Raw genomic sequence first — 7309 nt, 5'->3', positions numbered from 1 at the left:
CGTTGTTGTGATTGATATATATATATATATATATATATATATATATATATATATATATATATATATATATATATATATATATATATATAAATACATGTTGCATGCACATTCAAGATTTAATTGCGCATTGTGGAGTCGATTAAACCATGTTTTATTTTAAAAGAAAGAAAATCACAAAAATATGCATTTTTGTTGTGTTTTGTCATTTATGTGTGCCGTGGTGTAATTTTATTTTTTAATTAAAAGTTTGACCTTGTGTGTTAATTGTTGTTAAGGTGTAACATTGTTGTAGGCTAATTCTGGTTTTACAAAATTATTTTAGAATTTTGTTGATTGTTAATTAAAGTAGAAAAAAGAAAAGAGTTGAAAATAGTAAAGAATACCCGGATTTGAGCCAAAAATTGAGCTGAAAATCAGGCCCAAATAGCACCAAAAATCGGCCCAAGTCAGTCAGCCCAGAAGACCCGTCTCCCACGCCATCAAACGACGTATTCTGATACCAGAACTACGTCGCTTCGATGACAGTCGATCCCAGCCGTCCATCTAGCCCTCATCCAACGGATGCGATCAGTACCCATATCCAAAATCCTGACCCGACCCATTCCCATACCCGGTCTCACCCACCACAACTCCAAAAGACGTCGCCCCCCTTCAGTGAATAGATCCTGGCCATCGATCTCACCTGATCCAACGGCCAGGATCTAACCCCCTAAGTCGTATATAAGCCCCCCCCTATTTCATCGTCTCTCTCAGAGACGATCCCAAACACCCCCCCAAAACCCTAGCAGCCGCCATAGCTCCCCTTCAATGTGAACCCGGCGGCAACAACACCACCGGTCACCATAGCTATACCACTGAACCTATAAACCACCCTGAACACGAATCCTTGGTCACTTAGCTTCGAATCATCGCCAGGGTTTTCGAATCTCCGATCGAAGATTCGAGCCAAAACCCTAAACCACCTAATGAGTCCCAAATTCACACCAGCCACTCCCCTGACATCCCACATACCCTAATCAATGTTGGTTTCGTTGGAATCTAGGTATAACTCTTCGGACCACAAATCTGAGCTCAAGAACCCTAAAAATTGAATCCATGGGGGTCCATCCAAATCAACAACAGGTTGGGGTCTAATAGACCTTAATCGAGGTGTTCTCAGCCGAGAACACTTCGATTAAAGTCCATTCGACCTCAAAAAAGGTCGAGTCCGGTTCGATCCTGGGTCATTTGTTGTCCTACGGGCATTAAGGTATTCTCTTCTGTCTTCTGCTTTATTAGGATTCTAATAATGTGTGTTTGCATGATAATTTTGTTTGTTTTCCTGTTGGATTATTCTTCCATATTTTCTTTTAGTTCCACCCGTCTTCAGTAAACCTTTCATTTGGTCAATTCCTTCGTGTTTGTTGTTATCCTTTGTGTACATATAGTTGATTAAATAAATGTCGCCAACTGATTATCATACTAGCCTATTCCTCTTGTCCATATTGAGACTAGTATCAATGTGCCTAATCAGTAGTGTTTCGATTTTAGTTTGCCTGCTCAACTGCCCCCTGATCAATTGAGTGTGAGTTGGTCAGGATTGGTTTCCAATATGGCTAACTCACACCATCTGATTAGCACCCCTGTTGGATTAAATTCGAGCCATTGGTTAAGCCTAAACTGAGAATTAAACATAGTTGTAATACCCTGAGTATTTAACCAGAAATTAGTCTTAAGGTGCAAGCTTATATAAGTTGTGACTCTAACTTCTGAGTTTAGGGTTAGACAGTAATAACAGTGGATTAAAAGGGTAAGTTTGGTAAGTCTAATAGGGTCTCAACAGGCCCTGAGCTCAAGTATGCCCAGTTGTTAATAATTAACCTTAGTTTAGTTGTTAATAGGGAACCAAACAGTGGAGCATGGAGGCTGACTAATAATACTTTAATCACCCATACCTCTTGAATAAAATAAAAGGACAAGCATGGGGAACAATATAACTGGCATCAGGAAAAGACATTTAGGCATGGGAAACTAAGGGGTATGGGCAGGAAAAGGCTGAAGGAATCAAGGCAGCCTGGGGCCTGCCATTTCTGCCTATAAATAGGCTCATTTAGAACAAGAAAGGGGCTGGTTTTTCCACCTTGAAGAGGTCAGTTTAGTTTTGAGAGCATAGGCTGGTTTTTCTAATCCTAAGAGACCAAAGAGAGATTGAAAGAAGAGAAATCTACTTTACTTTTACTGTTGAAATCAGTATTCACCTCTGTTACTGTTGCATTGAGAGTTGTGGAAATTTGCTGAAAGTTTGTTGGTCCATCTTCTGTTGCAAACTCAAGTTTTGGTCATATTGTGGTGGTTTATATTGCTGTTGGGGCATTTGGGTTGTATTCTGGGATTTTCTGGTGCATTTGGTGTTGATGCGTGGCATTTTCTGAAGCTACTGTTGGGTTTTAATCTAATGTTGGGTTATTTTGGCTGCTGCTGTGTTGCTGAATTTGCTGTTGTGCCATTGCAACTGCTGCTGACTTCTTTCTCTACTCTGTTTCTGTTCTTCTATCAGGTACACGCCTTTACCATGGCTGTTGTAAGCCGGAAAAATGTGAAGCATGAATGTATGTGAAAATTGAAGTTGAAAAGAAAACCAGAAAAGCAATCTGTTTTGTTTAGTCACTTAAGGCATTACTAAATCTGTAATTTGTAAAAATATAGTTTCGTCATTCTAGTTGTTTGCGAGGGACTGTAGAAAACTGCTATGCGTTAGATAGTGTGTTGGAATAACGCAGTGTAGCTCGTATTCAAACAGAACTTGATCATGTAATGGATGTTTGGGTATAACTTCCGATAATTTGCAAAATGGCACTTGTGGTTTGATCCCTGAAATAGCTAGTAAGTTGTTAACTAATCTCAGATTATAGCATGATGGTTTGAGTTCTTGGTCAATTAGGTCGTAGCATTAATCTTACCCTCAATTGTTACTCAAAAAAGGGTACTGTAACGCTTTAAGGAAAAAGAAGCATAACTGTAAGTCTAAAATTGCTAGTTAAGGTAGAAAGCAAGGATTGGCAACTAATCAAATCTGTAAAAGTTATTAAAGGGCCCGGACTTTTCAAGCATGTGAACTAATTAGGACTTTGTCTTCTTTCATGTTTAGAGACAAATTTAATAGAAAACCTTAGCCACTTTTAGGATTGCCTTTTAATAATAAGAATGAGACGAGCCTCGCCGAAAAAATTCAAAATCGCGGGGCCCTCAGTAAATATATGTTTTAAAATTACTTAGACTCCGGGATGGACCGTTTAGCAAAATTTCACGGACCTACCCAAAGCAATGTTGCGTTAGTCGCTTTAGGCGCGCATTTAATAATGTTATCTTCTTAAACTCGGGTGCGCATGTCATGCGACCCAAATCCAAATCCCAAAACATTGAATAAAACTGTGTTCCGGATTGCGGGTGCATTTCATGTGACGCAATCCAAAGACATGTTTTTAGACGATGTTCACATTATTTTTTTAAAAAAAATATAATAATAAAAGCAGTAAAGAGTTAAAACTTGCACAAGAGAGCATAATTGTATAAAATCAGATAAACAAGTCGAATATGACAGTTGAGATACCGTGCTAGAACCACGGAATTCGGGAATGCCTAACACCTTCTCCCGGGTTAATAAAATTCCTTATCCGGATTTCTGGTGCGCAGACTGTAATATGGAGTCATTCTTTTCCTCGATTCGGGATTAAATTGGTGACTTGGGACGCCCTAAATCTCCCAAGTGGCGACTCTGAAATGAATAAATAAATCCCGTTTCGATTGTCCTTAATTGGAAAAAACTCCTTCACCCCCTTGCGGGGCAGAAAAAGGAGGTGTGACAGCTCTGGCGACTCTGCTGAGGAACTAACCCAGAACTACGGGTTCAGGATTAGAAATCGAGCTTAGTATAATTGTTATGTTTAGCTTTATCTGATTTTGTTACATGATCTGTGCTTAATGTGCTAACTAACTTACCGCTTTGATATTTTGTGAACTGTATATAAACTATGCCGAAACCCATATCCTCTCTGAGTCTTCTGAATCATGAAGAAGGGTGTACTTCGTACGACTTCTTTTCTGTATAGTGTCAAATCCCAATTTAGAACGAGGTTCGGACAAGTTGCTAAGCCGGTGAAGCTTCTGTATTCCCGGTGCGCTGCCCCCCCCCTCGGCTCGAGCTATCCGCTCGGGTAAGCCAAGTCTAGAACAAACACCCAGGTTCTGAACCTAGTATAACAAAGCCACATGTCGGATCCCTAGTAGGAACGCTTATCTGCAACATGTGCATTTTTGACTTAGGGGGCTCAACACAGGGGTTGGGTCCGTCTAGGAATAGCAACGTGAAATAGAAAAGACCATCCTGATGCATCTTACTCAACGCTGTGCATTTACTTGTTTTGAATTTGCATGACGACCGGCTCCGAATACATAAAAAGAAAAAAAATAAAAAAAAATAAAAAAAAAGAATTTTTTTTAGCAGTGTATAGGGTTAATCTTCTGTTTGAAAAGAAAATAACAATGTCCCAATAGCGTCGAAACTCTGACAAAATTTTGAGAAAAAATATTTTACTTTTAATATAGTTTGTTTTATTCAAGAAAAAAAAGAGAAGAGAGTCTATCCTTTTTAGTTTGTCTGGTCTGCAGAAATGGAAAATGAAAAGATAATTTGTGTTGTTATGAGGAAAGTGTCTTGATTTTTGTTTTAGCTTATTTGCCAACAAAAGCAAAAATAGTTTTTTTATATAGTTGTTTAAATTGGGCAAACTATGCCGGTTTGATTCTCACCGGGTATGAGATACGTAGGCAACCCTCATCGGGTCCAACCTCCCCTTTTTGCTAAAAATAACCAAAACATGTCAAATGTTAATTTCATCAGATCAAGTCAGGCTGTTTTGCCATGTATACCCGAGTATTCCCGAAAGGGACGCCAGAAGGTTGAATTTGCACAAACGGCCATTTTTTTTGATTTTTTGACCGGTATACTCACGCAGCCTTAAAATCTTCGCCCCTGAAATGCTGAAAGGCCATATTTGAAAATCCGAGTCCTTCATCTTCAAAATTCAGAAAAATCAAATATAGATAGTTCTGTTTTGAGTCTAATAAAAGTTTTTCTTTAATTACCTTAATAAATGTGCAGGATGAGCACAAATCAAAATGAACCGTTCTCAGCCTTTAGCGAGGTCCCTCTACAACTCCACATGTGGTGGAATGATCTGGAAGCCGATAGTAAAGAGATAGTGGGAAGAGTATTGGGAGGTTTTGTCAATCTGCTGAGTATCAAGCCAAGGACAGATATCCTTGAAGCTCTAATACCGTTTTGTTGACTTTGAACTTTCACCTACACTAGAGGAAGTCGCCGGATATGCGGGGTTGAATGGGAAACTAAGAGGGCAGTATTTACTTTCACCAAGGCCAGTATCTCTGCACGCGTTTTTGGATTTGCTAAGCATTAGTCGGAAGGTACAGAATGATAATTTGTCGAGAGGATGTTGTGCTCTCCAATTCTTGTATCAACGGTACGGAACTCCTCAGGGTTTTGAAGAACCAAACCTCAGATTAACTCATGGTGGGAATAGAAACAAGTGGGAAGCAAGACGTACTTTGGCGTTTATCACAGCATTCCTGGGAATCGTGGTCTGTCCCCGCAAAGATAAGAAAGTAGAGATAGGCCTTGTAGGGATGGCCGATGTTGCAATCAAAAGAACTGACAGTACTGTGGTTCCTTTGATTTTGTCCGAAATCTACTGAGCTTTAACTATATGCCGAGAAGGAGGCAAGTTCTTCCAGGGATGCAATCTGTTACTTCAGCTATGGATGCAAGAACACCTCCATCACCGAGCAGGATACATGAACCACGGGTTGACTGAGAGAAATTGTATCAGCGGCTTTGAGAAACGCATGACAGTCGTCAGATTTCCTGAAGGTGTCGAAGCATGGTTTACACGATTAAGGTCAACAATAGCCGACCAAATTGAATGGGCATTCGGGTGGCTGACTGATACTGAGGTAATATACATGGCAGCTGAGGAATGTCATATTCTTTTGATGGGACTTCGCAGCATCCAACCATATGCTCCTCATCGGGTATTGCGCCAGCTAGGAAGGTTTCAAGTAATTCCCACTGATGAAGATCTAAGCAAGCACACCATCGAGCTGAGCCTGGGAGTCGTATTTCCCGAAGGAAAGATTAGAAAGTTGTGGCACGAATGTAGATTCTTGGAACCCAAGACTATGGTTCGAGAACTGGCTAAAGGTGAGGTAGACCTAGAGTACGATGATTGGTTCAAAAGAAGGTTCCATATTTGTTAGAGACCTGCTAAAAGAGCTCACGTCCAACAATTCACGGATGATTCGCAGGAGCAGTGGGGCTGGTTAAGGAGGGAGGAAGGCTACCGGGTTGAAATCGGGAAGCTAAAGCGACAAATCGAAAGGCTTACATTTGAGAACAATGTGCAAGTCGCCTCTGAGCGGGGTGAGAAGAACAAATTAGCCAAAGAGAACCAGACACTGAAAGCCCGTATTCGCCAAGTCAGTAAGAGTAACAGCAACCGACAGAAACGTCGCTCCGACGAAAGATTGATAGCAGATTTGAGAAATCAGGTCAGCAAAAGCCGAGAAGAATTAGAGAGATCGGAAGCTTGCATAGCAAGAATAAAGGTTAGATGGGCAAAAGGTACAATGGCCCAGAGGCAGCGTCTGCAACAAGTCATAAAGGATTATGAAATGAGCATCGAGATATTAAGGAAAACGAACTCCACTCTTCAGGAGCGGATCTTCAAACAAGCACGAGATGCCCAAGCTGACAGAAGACGCTGTTACGATGCGATGACTAGAATGGAAAGACAAATGGAGAAGTTCCAGGATCGACTTGCCGACAATGCTCAAGCACTGGGATTAAAGAACCTGCGAATAGAGCAACTGTTCGCTGAAAGGGACAACATTCGAGGAAGGATTGATGAGATTGGGCACTACATCTACATGAGATGCCTATCATGTGAGAAAATACCTCGGGATACCCTCCTTGCTTCCATCATGGGCTACGTCCACCGGATCATGAATGAGTTGAAGATTTTGCAGAAAGGCCTCGCACCAAAGTTTTCGGAAAGGTCGAACGATGCCTTGCGGGCCCCTAAGTTGGAATTTTAATCTCTTGTTCGAGTCGTGTTTAATTGGTTTTGTTGTCTTCCCATATGTTGTTTTCTTTTCTTTTCATCAAGTCAGGTCAAGAACTTTGGAATCTGTACTATTGCTATTCCCTGTTTGAAGTAATTTGTAATAGCAAATTTTGGTGATGAATTAATTGATT

This window comes from Nicotiana tabacum, chromosome 22 (genome assembly GCF_000715075.1).
Source record: "Nicotiana tabacum cultivar K326 chromosome 22, ASM71507v2, whole genome shotgun sequence".
NCBI lineage: Eukaryota > Viridiplantae > Streptophyta > Magnoliopsida > Solanales > Solanaceae > Nicotiana > Nicotiana tabacum.
The sequence above is the reverse complement of the archived record's forward strand: the minus strand, read 5'-3'. Positions refer to the sequence as shown.